This window comes from Passer domesticus, chromosome 6, assembly GCF_036417665.1.
Source record: "Passer domesticus isolate bPasDom1 chromosome 6, bPasDom1.hap1, whole genome shotgun sequence".
NCBI lineage: Eukaryota > Metazoa > Chordata > Aves > Passeriformes > Passeridae > Passer > Passer domesticus.
The window spans coordinates 17610708-17626065 of NC_087479.1; positions in this window are offsets into that span (position 1 = coordinate 17610708).

Consider the following 15358-nt stretch of genomic DNA (forward strand, 5'->3'; position numbering starts at 1 on the left):
AAATACCCCATGTGATCCCAAAACTGAAATATCTAGCACCTAAAAGTGATAAGTGGTGATAACACATTTACAAGCATTAGACCATGGTACATAAGAGATTGGTGTTTGCTACTAAATGCTGGAGAGTACTATTTATAAAAAATAATGGCTTTTATTTTTGTAAATATTATGATATCTTTATAAACAATTAAAATTCAAATTTTCATGGAAGTGGTTCTTTTACTGGGTGCAACCTACATCATTGCAGCAAAGGAAGCTCATAGAAATGACTAAGAGTGAAATTAGTTATCACCAGGTTCCAGTGTTTTCGTCTGGGTCTATATTGTATTTACTGCACTTTCAACAACTCCAGAATTATTCTCCTGGACTTGGACAAAGTAAAGATTAAAAGATCAGTTTCCAGTGAGTGATAGTTTTCTTCAGAGCTGAAGAGGATTTGGATATGTCTTGTCTTTTTTTTTCCTTCAAATTTAATGATCTGTAACAGAAAGAGTTTAGCACTCTACCTTCTGTTCTATCCTGCTCTGCAAAGACTACTTTTGGTGTCCATGCAGTAAGCTGTCAGCCTTTTCAAAGATTTTTTTTTTTTTGTAATGGCTTTATACAATATGGATGCATTTTGTCTACAAGGTCACCTTGTACAAGGTGACAAAAAACCAGTCACATTAGAAAAAAATGTCCTTGGGAAATAAGGTCTGTCTAGGACTGGTGCTCAGGGATCTGCTTGTTCCCTGTCTTTCTGAGCTGTTTTATCCACTTAGATGACTCATGAGGACAAGGACTGTCTCATACCTAGCACAGGGAGTACCAGTCCCAGCTGAGTCAAGGGCTCTTCGTATTGAAGGCAAATGTGTGCTGGTGGAGCCTGCTAGCTGTGAAACAATAACACTGAGATCAATCAGGTCAATAAATAATCTTCCTTTTCTTCTCTTAGATACAGATAATGCAGATTCTGCCTTCCACTGCTCCTCTGGTATTAGTAGGAAGATTTATTTAATACCACAGGAAATGAAGCCAAAGATGAGACTGAAATTATTTTCAACATAGTGAGGACTTTGGTACTTCTGCAAGTACCAAAGTCCTCTTATGCTTAAGACTTAAAGCACAAAGAAAGGGAGATGTCAGTGTCATGGGCTGACACCTCCAGCTTGCACTGCATTTGCTTGGAGGTAAGGAAGTATAAAACCAAGGGTGGGATAAAACTGGGCATTTCTGTATTGTCTCTTTACAGGAGAGAGGGATGCCTTCCCAAATGCATCTTGTCTCCATCTCACCATTGCAGGCAGTGCTGTCAAGTGTGAAGGGGGTGTCTGGCCCAGCTGGAGATGCCTCCTGGGGGTCAGAGCCTGTGGGTTGCTGCAGACAGCCAAGGCCCAGCTGCCTGGTTTTGTCTTGGCATTTAAACAGGAACTCCTTTTGGTGTGGGGTGTTTCTCTCTGGACCCAAAAAGCAGCCAAGAACAGGGATTCCCTCCTCATGGTACAGCAGCTACTGTGCAGCTTGCTTCCCTGCATCCTACTCTCTTCATTCCTTTCCAAAGTGCTTGCAGACAGGAAGCAATTGCTTAAGAAATATTGTTAGTAGGATAATCTCTGTGCTACTGACCTTCTCCCAGTCTTGGGACACCTATGAAGCCTCCTGCCGAGCACAACATCTGCCTGTGTGACACCAGTCCCGTGTCCCCAGCCCGTGGTGCTCCCCTGCCGTTATCACTGCTCTCCGTTCCCCACCTCCGTGCCCTCAGTCTCCCACCAGCCGTTCCTGCAGAATTCCATCTGGGCTGGCTCAGCCGCTGCTGGGCTCAGCCTGGCGGCTCAGTGACCTTTGGAGCGTGGGTGTGCTGCAGGAACATGCTCCCCTCCACGTGCCAGCACAGCCACAGCCTCTCATAAACTTTTGACCCTTGCTCAGTCCTCTGCCATCCCTGGCAGAACCAAGGGCACGGCTGTACGCCTGGGTTTAGTTACCAGCATCTGGAGACTGCCAGGGAGCACAGTGTTGCAGCTCTGATTACACTTACACGGAAGAAAAATACTCTTATGGAAACAGCTGCTATTTTCTTTTTTATTTTTGTTTTCCCTGAGCTGTTTCTCTCTCTTTCTTTTTTTTTTTTTCCTTCATTATAATTATTTTTATCTGTCATTAGGTTGCTATTGAGGAGCCAGGTGTGAAAGGCTCTGCCCCTTGGGTAATTCAGAATGGTGCTTCCTGAGCTGTGTAAGTCCCTGTAATGGATAAAGGCAAGGAAGAGCATAGAAAGAGAGAAAGGTAGTTGCAGTCTTTTTAGGGAGAGGATAAAAGGCAGAAGCAGCATGTCCATATGTCTAACCTGGAGATTTAATGACAGGAATTATGCCTTCCCTGAGTCCAGCAGAAGAAAAATTCCTCCCCAGCAGAAAGCCACACAGAACACTGTTCATTGCTTTGCTCCTACTAGTAAATAGATAAAAATTACTTTCTAGTGAGTTCCAGTGCAACCTTCAGTGCTTCAGCCAGTGGTTTGCTTTTCCTATTTCCAGCACTGCAGCTGTGCTCTAAACAATTTATAAGCTTCAAAGCCCAGCTTAGAAAATATTTTCTAAGCATCATCCTTTCACACAATATATTTGTAACACAATCATTTTCCTAACAGCTCCTGTCACATAATTACATCAATCTCAGTAAGTGATTCCTTTGAACAGCTTCTCACACCAATTTGAGTAATCTCATGAAGTTTGGCTGTGCTCTTTTATCCTCCTCTCCTTGTTCCTTTTCCCTGTTTAACCAGAGCATTAATGGGGAGGCTGAAGTAAGGTGTCTTTCTGCTTCAAAGTCTTTGACAGAGGATTGTGAGACACCCTTCCTGCAAACAGCACTTTGAATACATGTCTCCCAGTAACAGAAACCTCTTTTAGTTGCTCCTTTCTTGGACTCTGGCGCTGCCTCTCTTAAAAGCTGCAGCTTCTTAGCTATTGTGAGTGCTGCCAAGCCAAAGTCATGGAGATACAAACACCCCTAGTGAGTGCATCTTCTTGAAGAAGGCTAAACCCAAGGAAGGCTAAACCAAGAAATTACATCCATGCTTCTCCTCACCTGGATTTAAAGCCTAGGTGGCCACCAGTCTCTCCTGTGCTTGTATCAGGAACAGCAAGCCATAGTTCCCTCAAACCCAATGGGATCTTGGTGTTCCCCAGGAGCTGCAACTTGCCATCAATGAGAGAACAAGCTCAGATTTCATTTGAAACCAAATCTACAGGACTTTTCTTACTCTTACAGAAGACAGAAATCTCCAGATTACCCAGAATATCACAGATCCAAACAGCTTTCTATTTACAGTTGCTTGATTTTGGAGGCAGGCTGACTCAGGACTTTGTGTGCTTGACTTGGCAAAACCCACCAGCTTGCACCAGCCTCAGCCTCTGAATATTTGCCTGCTTCACTTCAGACATGTATCCCTGCATTGCAGATTATGGAGAGGACAAACTGTTATTTATTTCTTTTCTCCTGGAAAAATATTTTCCTTTTGTATAGTTGAATGGCATCTAAATAAACATTTGTTGTAGTTTTGTGTCATTCTGAAACACAGAATGACACAAAAATTCTGCAGAAAGAGCAGCACACAGCATTCAGTGTTTGAATTGTCTATTTGACTCCATCTGGACTCCATAGCCTTGAAACAAATGTGCCACATGTGCCATATAAACTCACTGTGGAGAAAGAAGACTAATTCTAGTTACTGGGTTGAACAAATGGTGTTTACAAAGTAGTTGTTTGATTCTTTTAATTTCTTGTCATATCCTGTTCCATGTAAACTTGATATCCTATTTTTTAAGAGAATAGGTGCCACAACTTTAATGACGGTGACACAGTATCTCATTACCCTAAAAAAAAAAAAATCAACAAAAAAGTTTGAAGCTTATTGTCAGCTTTCATGAGAGAACTTGCAGACAGAGCAGGAAAGTGCAGTCAGGTTTAGGAACCTGATGAGGAATACAGAGAAATGTTAAATAAATTATTACTTATGCATAATTAAAAATAAGTCACACTTCTATAGCTCCTCTCAGATAATGAACTCAAATCCATTTATTATTCATTTCACAACTCCATGTAGGTGAAGGAACTATGCCATATTGGTTTTATGAGCAAAGAGCTGAGACTTTGAAATGTGACGTGTTTAAAAATGATGTAATGCCAGGTAATTTTCCCCAGAGGACATTCCCACAGGTAAGTGAGGTAAGCAGGCTGGCTTGGTTTTCCAAGTTTTAGCTTCTGTAGCTGGGACCATGTGTCTGTCTGTCCTGGAGTTGGTTGGATCTGGTCCAGTGGGGTCTTCAGATTTGCTCAGGGGGTACTGACCCAGCACCTCTAACTCCATGGGACTGGGCTGTTGAACCCATCATCCTGAAATCTGGAGTTGCCAAAAAGACATTTCACAGTGCAATGCTGTGACTGGATGCTGAGGCTTCCTGTCACCTTTGTTGAAACCTGAAAAATCATAGTGCTGCACAGCAGGGGCAAAAAATGCCATAACACAAATGCTGATTTAACTCATGGATGGGGGAGCTGCAACTGCTGAGACTGGAAGCTGTCATGCCATGTGCTGATGGGAAGCAGAAGGATGGATTGTCTGATCTGCTAACACGTGTCGAGGAAAGCATTCAGCTGCTGCTGAATCCAATGGAAAATTAAAATCCTACCCCAAATGATTTTCTGACATGGTATATTCCCAGAAAAAGCAATGACATTTACTGGCACACTGACAATAACATGAGCGTTGCACATAACACAACCAAGTGTTCTATCAGAGCTGAAGTCAACTGTGCAGCCCAGATTACTTCCACTTTTGCAGGCTGCATTGCAGAGTGCTGTGGGAAGCAGTATTTTGGGAAGCGTAATGAGAAGATAATCTGAGCCCCGTGAAGGCAGGAGAACGTGACTTGCCCTCCTTCCCCCTGCACTGCTTGGGTTTGCAAATGGCAGATATTTCCTTTTCCCAGCTTCCAGCCTTATTTTATTTCTCATGGGCAATTGAATCATGTTGCACTGTACCTGTGGTATGCTGTGACTGTGTTCCTTACGGGGCAGTGGCAATCCTTCTGTTAAAAACCACCTCTCAGCCTTTGCTTACATGGCTGCCCTGGCCCAGATGAAGGTATTCTGTGGTTGGTACCTTCTGCATCTGCTCACTGCAGGGCACAGGGAGCAGCAGTGAGATCCTGAAGGCAGAGAATGCTATTTTTGGTTCTGCACTTTAACTAGGAGCTTTTCTTCCTTCTCCCAAAATTGTGTTTATTATCAGATTACATTTCAAAGAGGCAATGAATTTCTACACTTCCCCAGAAAGTAGTGGGCTTTCTTGATAAAGGCAGGTAGGAAGAACCTGTTCTATTTTAAATCTCCCTGTCAAATTATGTTGCTTCCTTCTCATGTTGCTGCTGTTTAAGCTGTTCCAGAGGCTTCTTCTGACTGTATTCAGCAGGAGATGCACAGAAGTTGTCTCCAGCATTGTGGAGGAGCCCAGGGAGTGTCAGGGAGAGGGTGATCATGATGAATGCCCACCTTCTCCTGGGGCCAGCAGGCTTCCTCCAGGAACTGAGATCCAGATGGTGACAACAGGTGATTTGCTATTCATATAGCAATATAAAAGCTGTCAGGACTCCAGCTGCTGATGGATGAAACTCCAGTTCTCACAAGGGGTTTTCTGTTTTCTGACCATAAGTTATATCTGCACTAAATAAACGGTTCCCTTTCTCAAACCACTATCCTTTTCACAGGAAATTTTTTGTTAGCTCTTGTTCTGCAGCCTTGTATTGACTTGAGGGTTATATATACTGCAAAACCCACCCATCAAATGGATTATATGAATCACAGAATCATCAAGGTTGGAAGATACCTTCAAAATCATTGAGTCCAATCATAAACCCAGCACCACCATAATCACTCCTAAACCACACACCCAAATGCCACACCCAGAGGCCTCTTGGACACTTCCAGAGATGGTGACCTCACCACCTCCCTAGGCAACATATTCCAATGCTTAACCACTTTCAGTGACAATTAAAAAAAAAAATCTAATCTGAACCTCCCCTGGTGCAATTTAAGGCAATTTCCTCTTGCTATTTCACTTGAAACATGACAGAAGAAGCTATCCCCCAGCTCACTACAACCTTCTTTCAGATAGTTATAAGAGCAATAAGGTCTCCTCTGAGCCTCCTTTTCTCCAGACTAAACACCCCCATAAGGAATTGAGCCACTCCTCATAAAATATTTTCTAGACCCTTCACCAGCTCCAGTGCCCTTCTCTGGGCACACTCTCCAGCACCTCAATGTCTTGTTGTGCAGGGCCCAGAACTGAACACAGCAGTCCTCACTCAGACCCACCAGTGCCAAATACAGGGAACAACCTCTGCCCTGCTGGCCTCACTATTGCTGACACAGGTCAGGGTGCCACTGGCCATCTTGGCCACCTGGGCACTGCTGGCTCATGTTCAGCTGCTCTTCACCAGAAACCCCAAGGCCGTTTCTGTTGAGCAGCTTTCAAGCCACTCTTGCCCCAGTCTGTAGTGCTGCATGGGGTTGTTGTGACCCAAGTGCAGAGCCTGGCACCTTGCCTTATTGAATCTCACCAGTTGTCCTCAGCCCATCTATCCAGCCTCTATAAATCCCTCTGCAGAGCCTTCCTACCCTCCAGCAGATGAACACTGCTGTTCAATCAACACCAGTGTGGATTGGTGTCATCTGCAAACTGACTGAGGGTGCACTAGATCTTCTGTGGGAAAGAGTGTCAAAGGCTTTACTGAAACATCCACAACCTTTCCCTCATCTACTGAATGGGTCACCTTGTCACAGGAGATCAGTTTGGTCAACCAGGACCTATCTTTCATAATTCCATACTGGCTGGACCTGATCCCTTGATTGTCCTGCACATTGTGATGGCACTCAAGATGATCTGCTCCATAACCTTCCCTGGCACTGAGGTCAGGCTGACAGGCCCGTAGTTTCCAGATCCTCCTTCCACCCTTCTTATAGATGGGCATCACATTTGCCAGCTTCCAGTCAACTGGGGCTTCTCACAGTTATTTTCTTTTTTCACCAGGACTGCTGGTAAATGATTGAAAGTGGCTTACCATGCTCTTGCCAGCTCCCTCATCCCTCTAGCCTGCATCCTGCCTGGGGCCATGGACTTGTGAGTGTCTCGCTAGCACAGCAGGTCACTAACCATTTCCTCCTGGATTGTGGAGCTTCACCCAGCTCCCCATCATTAAACTCCCCCAGGGTATCCTGAGGACAACTGGGTTTGTATTGAGGACTGGGGCAAGAAGGCATTAAGTGCCTCAGTGTTTTCCTCATCCCCTGACACTGTGCTATCCCCTGCATCCAGCAAAAAATAGAGAAGTCCCTCGGCCATTTTTTGCTGCTGATGTATTTGGAGGAAGTTTTTTTCTTTGTCTTTAACAGAAGTAGACAAATTAATTTCCAGTTTGGTTTTGGCCCTTCTAATTTTCTCCCCAATATCCTCACAATAACCTAGTAACCCCTCAGGTTACCTTCCTCTCCTTCCAGAGTTGATACACTGTCTTTATCTCTCTGAGCTCTAGCCAAAGTTCTCTGAAGATTTACTGAATATTCTGATATTCTTCATAATCTGGTGAGCAGCCGACTCTTTTCTCTGTGTGGACATGGAAGAGCATGGAAGAGAAGTCTGTGCCAAGTAATGGCCATATGAATAATTTATTTGACACAAAACTATTTTGTTTCTTTACAAAATCTTGTATCCCTATGAAAGCAGAAGTTACCCAGGGAGCTCATTTTCCCTCTGGGGCAGTATGCTCTTTTCCTATATTTGTTTCTCATTTTCTAGCAACAGTCTTATTTACTTTATCAGGCATTTATAATCACTTAGAAGTTTTCTGACTCTACCAACAATTATTTTGCCATCCTGCACTACATATTTTCAGAGTGAACAATAGCTTATATTTTCTGCATTTTATAATAAAGATATTATGAGAAACATTTATGATTTTTTAATAAATAGAATGGATGTAAGATCTGAACAACAGAATGAGGTATGGGTTCGGGATTTGATTGTAGTTTGAGCAAGTGAAACATGACATTAAGATTAGAAGGGAAATATTTGCTGAAAATAAGAAAAGGTTACCTCAACTTTTTTGAATTACAAGATGGTATTCAAAAGAGGTATTTTTATACCCACCAGGGAGCCATACAGGGTTTATGCAGATTTGACATTTTCTTCTCTCTTCTGTATTTGTATCTGGAGCCCAGGGTGAACAACCTCCTTTGTGTTTGCTCTTGTTAAATATCTTTGTCTGGGCAGCTGTTGATTCAGGCCCTGTGAATAAATAAAATGAAGAGGACCTCCTGCACGATTCAAAAATAAATGCTATTTTCTGAACCCCGACTTGCTATTTGCAGTGTTAGCATTATCTTATTAGACAAATAAATGGCCTCATTTCCCTCCTCAAGAGCACATTAGCTTTGCACTTCCAAAAGCTGCAGCAAGTGAACTTTCCTGACATTAATGGGAGGTGACGGCAGGCGAGGGAAGATGTTGCCTTTGTCCAGGAGGAGGAGAAGCTCTGAGAGCCCAGTGTGCCTGCAGCATTCCAGCTTCATGCACAGATTTTATTCTCAGTGTTTGTGAGTGTTACTGAGGGAAATCAAAGACAAAATCCTTTAAGAATTCTGTCCTGTCACCCCCTGCACACTGCCTCTCACCATTGCTTAGGGAGGACTATTCATGGGAAAACATCAATGGTCACTGGGCGGAAGCACTGAAAAATAGGGTCAGCTGACAGAAAATGCATTAATTTATAATAATTATAATAGCAGCAACAATTCCATTAGCCTTATTTTACACGTATGGAAATGGAGACATAGAAAAGCACAATGTGCTGAAGCTGGGAGCACTAGCTGGGCTTCAGATGTCTGTCCTCCCCTTTCTAGGTCTCTATTCTAATGACCAGACCAAATTCTGTGATCCCAACATGTGATTGTTCCCTGATATCCTTTATCAAATATGACTAAAACTTGTTAGGGGAACCTCATGCAGCTCTGCAAGGTTCAGGAATCCTCCCTGACCCTCAGCAGTATTTGTGCCACCTCTTGAGAAGCATCAGGCAGTTTGGATGAGCGTTCCTCCCCTGGCAGCTCAGTGGCTGTGATTGCATCACTTAGCTCACAGCAGCCCTGTTTCACATCCCATTAGCATGTTCAAAGGCTACTGCACTGAACTCCCCCCTGTACCTTTTGGACAGGGTGTTTTAGCTCCTGTTCCTTTTGGAGAGTCCAACACTAGGGAGGAGGGTGACTAAAAGGATACAATCACAGAGACAACATGCCACCATGTAAGGAGACATGAGAGCTGCCAACCAAAAAGAGGAATGGCACGGAAGAAGCCCTGTGTAAGTCATGCATACCAATAAACCCTGTGGGAAACTGTCCCATGGCTGTAAATCTGACCCACACATTGAAGTCCCAGTGCCTGTTGCTCGTGTGGGTTCTGGGGGCTTCCTGGCTGGGCAGCTGCTCTGCTGCAGTGAACCTGCACTGGAGCAGATGGGGCTGGAAGGTGCCCAGATAGCAGGTCTCATGCTTAGCAGGGCTGATTTGACAGGGCTGCTCTGAACTCGGGGAAGATTACTCTAAGCAATCTCTATCCTCACCATACATTTTAGAAACTGCAGACACTTTCAGTGTTCTGGACTTTCCAGTGTGTTAGAACAGGAGGCAGTTGAGAGAGATAAAAGTAAATACTGCTCGTGTTTACAGCTGTGGTCTTCTCAACCTCCAGAACACAGGAAAAGGACACCAGGTTAAATACAGGCTATCAGACTGAAAAATGATGAAATACCTGTTAGTGAGCATGATCAATTAAATGAAATTTAATTTGCTTTCCAAATTTATTCACAGGACAAACCCAAGACTTCCAGACGACAAGTCCAGACAAAATGGACTGTCCTCATTTCTCTTCAAGTAAATGGCAAATCTGAACAACTTCCAGAGTTATTGGTTGCTGTGTTGCAAAGCTGGCCCTGGCATGGTGACAGGTTGAGTGGATGGAGATGAAGCCTGTCTGAGGAGTACATTTCTTTGGGAAAAGTCAGGCTTACACATTTAGCAGCTGGAAGAGGAAGAGAATATTTTGGGGTCATACTGACCAAATTGCCTGAAAACAGAACATGAAGTCACAGAGAGTGCAAGTGCAGCAAGGCAGGATGAACACATCCCAAGAGAAAAGATGAAACCAGGTCATAAAATCTGAGAAAAGAGGAAACTACACTTATCATTCATTAGCAATTCCCAGGTTACTTGGCATCTCAGATCAAGTGTCTGGTTCAAGGATGGATTTCACAGAGACCAGAATGATTCCCATTTTCAGGTCACTTTTAAAGAAAACTCAAATTTTGCAAGTATTGCCCCAGAAATGGAAGGAATTTCTGACACTAGCTGCCTGTCATGTGTCAGCCTGGTGCAGCCACACAGCTGGGCTGTAACTCCCAGGAGAGGGGGGCAGCTCTCTTTTCCTCAGTGGCAGCAGTGTGCCAGCCAAGGGATGTGGCAGCCTCCAAGCCTTTGGGAGATATGCCAAGCGTTGGGGCACCCACATCTCTTAACAACTTTATTTCAAGGGTAAGACAAGCCTTAAAACAGGGTCCTGGGCTGTCTGTTGAGGTTTATATCAAGTGTACCTTTAGCTGCTTAAGGCTTAATCAAAATCTGCCTTGAAGCTTATCCATATAAGAGAGCAGATCTGGCTGCAGCTGGGAGCACCACAGGGTGGTTGACTTCTTTCTCAGCAGCCATGAGGGGCTGGATATTAGATCTATGGTTTCTCTGCTGGAAGCAGTTTCATCGTCTAAGGAGAGATGAAAACATTAGTACAAACTCCTGAAATCAGGATTGATGAAAGAAAATTGTTCTGCTATACAGGTATAATCAAGTGATGGGAAGCACAGCACTGATACCTGCTATGGATATGCATGGAGAAAACAGCATAAAGAAGCCCTCATCTTTCTTGTATTTAGCTCTTTTGCTATTGTTAAAACAGATTTGTTATATTCACCATATCTGGTGATACGAACTCCGGAAGGGGCAGTAAAATGTTATGACCCTGTCTAGCACTGACATTTAAATATCCATGGTCACAAAGACAAGGATGGCACTGCTCCCAGGAGCATGGCATTCTGAGCATCCATTAAAGAGAAATAGATTTGTGGTACACCACAAACTATTTGAAGCCTGTCAAACTACCTGCTGTGCTGCTCTGAACCTGAAATAAAGTGGGACTTCCAGAGGAGAAAGGAGAATTTATTTATAGTATGTACATCTTAGAATCCCACATAACAAGAGGGTTTGTTTTTCCTCAGGGTGCTTGAACAGACCTGCATGGGTAAAGTTTGTCTGCTTGCACACTGTTATAAGTGATATTGAGTTGCAACAGAACCTAATCTTGACAAAGATGGCTATGTTGCTATGGGATAAAATCCAAGAGACCCAAAGGTGCCTTTTAGAAAGAACTACATGAAAATATTGTTTCCAATCTAAGTAACAGTTTTCCAGCTTCCTCTTACTCTTTCTCATTCGAGAGATTTGTGCCTGAATTACCATGTTTTCCCAGACATGACAGATATTTAGCCTGAAGGGATTTTGCTTACAACTTCTGTTACTTTACAATGTGTCATTGGCTTATGTTGCAGCACAGTAGTGCTCACCAAGATAACATGATATGAAGTTACAGGTGATGATGTGACATGAGCCATAGGCTACCCCAAGACACAACTCTCTTTTCCCTTCAGAATCACCCATCATTATTTAGGCTTTTTTTTCAAGAATTTAAGTTTTGATGTAACTGGAAAGGTGTCTACTCTGGTAGTGATTTTTTTTCATTTTAAAGGCATTGGAGCATCTGAAGCTTCAGCTTAATTAGAGTCACTTTCTGAGATGGCTGAGTATGTCTAATTTTTTCCTTTAAGATGATGTTATATTCTAGTAGACTGTATGGACTTGTCACATAATGCCAGTGATTTGAAAATTTGTGAACTTCACTTGTAATTGTTTAAAAGTTCATGTTTGATAAATGCATACACATTGTCTAATAAAGATTATAAAGCTGTCAGGGGTGTGGCTGAAAAGTGTAAAGAATATCAGTCATTTATAAGTAGCCACATTTTACTTACTGTTATATAAATTATTTTTTGCTAATATACCCCTGCAAAACAGGATCTCCCATTCCACCCACCCTTCCAAGTGCCCTGTTAGACTGGGGTCTAAGGTACTCTTGGAGAATTATTTCCTTCACTTTCTACAGTAACTCCTTTACTTAAAGACTCAGGCTATTTGTGGATGTCTTCCACATATGCAATAATGACAGCCATGACAAGATTTTTGACAAATGGTTGTCTGCTTATTAGCCTACCTTCCCAGGATTTATATTGAATTTCAAATCTTACATTCATTCAAGTAGCTACCACTGAATACCTTAATAAATTAATGCTTAGTAGACAGCATGTTAAGCCTATCCATCAGACACTGCAGGACTGCAGGCACAAGGCTTTCAAAATTTTTCTACTGGGCCTCCCCCATCAGTATCTCTGGAAGAACTAACAATTTCCTCCTTGAAAACTAGGACAGATATGTGCATCTGTTTTGTTCCACTGATTCAAAAGAGTGTCAGTGACCATATACTTTACAACACTGTGGGTTTATCTGAACCCTTAACTGTTGGTTTATGGCAATTCACAGGAACAAAAATAGTCCAGGGGAGCTTTTAAATTGGCTTTTGGGTGGTTTCTCATGTACCATTAGTCCAGTCTCTTGATGGATGACCCTTGGTTACCATGATCTAAATTTACTGCTGGAAAGGATAATTAGTTACCATGTATAATACCTTTAAAGGTGTTTGGTATTATTAAAGGATACAGACTTAGAAAAATATGGAACAGATAGTAGCATAAAATGATACCAAAGCTAAAATGTAGAATCTTGGCAATTACTTTATGGTTATGTAAACTGAATAAGCTGAAAATGAGATGAAACTGTTGGGGTGGTCTGCTTGCTGGAACCAAGCTTCCTGGCTCTTAATGACTTTGCCATTTCCATAGTGCTGAGCAAGGTCTGCATCCTGCTGTTTCTTCTTGTGTCTCATTTCTAATGGCTTCAAGACTTATCTTTGTCACACTATAATTGGTTTCACTGGAAATACCTGTCAAAAAGCAAGCAGGAAATGAGGGAAAATCCCCACATTTTTATGGGCTGATATATTCTTAACCACAATTAACATAATGCGCTATGTGTTGGGAAGAGTTTTTTTACAATGAACTCATTGACTTGATTGTTTTTACATATTTTACTCAGATTTAGTATCTAAATAGGAAATCTTATTTAACTAAATCTTTATGACCTTTTAGTAAACTAAACACAAGGAGAAGGCTGTGCACTAAGCGATTGCTGTAAGTAATCAACAGAGCGAAAGTACATATAGTACCTGTACAGCTCCTTCAGTTACACAGCGTAATTCACGGTATGTGTACTTGACAATTTTGCAACAAAAATTGCTTTTGTGGCATATCTTCCAGATTTAACCTGTTTACAGATGCTTCTGAGTATATGCAGTTTCTGAGCATCCATTAATTCTAAAACCTCTGCTATTCAGGGAAACTAATAACACCATCTTACCAGCACAGGAATTCAAATGCTATTGGAGAGTGACTGGAGATACAAGTCTGTAAATGACTTGAATATCAAGTTCTCTTAGCTTTTGCTTTATTCATCTTCTAAGGCACAAAGAGAAACTTAATTTTGTTTTCATTTGCAGAGAAAGGGGCATTTTGCATTCTACACTCGCCATGTGCTCTCTTGTTCCCCATGGTGGTGGGATAGCAGTAGGGTGGCCCACTCAGTACCCACTGACTGAGGGTGTGTTAAGCCTGGAGAGACATGAATGAGCTTGAAAGCATCCATCAGAAAGAAGACAAACGTGGTAGGTAGACAGAGATACTAAATACAAAATCTTTCATAAAACTTGATGCTGCTCCAGCAAGCATGGCTACTCAAGTACAAAATAACTTAATTAGAAGTTGTTCTTGGCTTAAAAAGCTCAACTTATGTCATACCATAGATAAGACTAAATACCCAAAAATCTCTCCCTCTATCCTACAAAGACAGGAAGCAATCAAAGAAAAAACCCACCAGCAGGAGCAATAACAAAATTGGATAATCATCCAGTCATACACTGACTGAACTGGCACCTAATGGCAAACTGTCTCTGTCCTGTACAACTTTTGAAACTGCTTTTTGCAGTCAAAATCATCCACAACCCTTAAGTGTGAATTGTGATTAATTTCAGCCACAGTTCTGTGGCTATAACATCTAGCAGAAGAATCAAATTCCTTTAATAACCTAACCCTACATTATCACCTTTTAATTGGATTTATCCGTTATAGAGACCCTAGCAAGAAGGATGGTCATGAAGGATAAAACTGATGGCAACAGCCATAAACTGAACAGACCTTTCCTGCAGGGACACAGAAACTTCAAGAACCCCCAGACATCTGCTTCGAGCTTCCTTCCAGGCAGCTTTGCTGTGGAACTATCAGCACTGTAGGTTAAATTGTGTTTTTTTAAAACTCTATTCTATTCTTTACTCTGAAGAGGCTTTGTAAGTGCCGACCAGACATACATGGAGCTGTGCTAAAGGTTGGAGGAAAAATGGTTTGTGTGTTCCAGGAGTGCTGCTTGCAGTGCTAAGGTCCCTGCTCTGGACAGGAGCAGGGCTCCGGTGCCAGTGCACCGCAGCCGCTCCGCCCCGGGGCTGCCCTTCACCGCCGGCTGCGGCTCACACCCAATTAACACACAGGGAATCGAAAGGTTCTTCCAGCAAGAACAGCCTGCTGATTCATCTGTTGTTGCACTGCGCTGCTGTGCTCACAACCACATTTGATTTCATTTGTACCGTGCTAATTGTGAAAAATATACTGCCAGACCCTTGCTTTGGGGCACAAAAGATCAACAAAGCTAATTGCTGCTGCCTTTTGGGGCAATCAAAACACACCACCTAAGATAAATTTGGGATGGCTTACAGATTCTGCAGAGTAGGGAGCTAAAAAGGTTTTAATCCTTGTTTAGACCTTTGTAGTTTTTTGGGGAGGTGAAGTTGTTTTAACATCTGACTTGCACAAGCATATTTTATGAAGGATTCCTTAACATACATAATCCTTTTCCCCTTGGATCTTCATACATTCCCCAATAAGAAAAGAATTATAAAGTCGGGTCCATGTTGTAAGGGGCACTGTTTGCTACAAGAGAGTTACTCAGATCATTAACCTGAGCAATGAAAACAGTAAGTGGCATCTTATAAGCA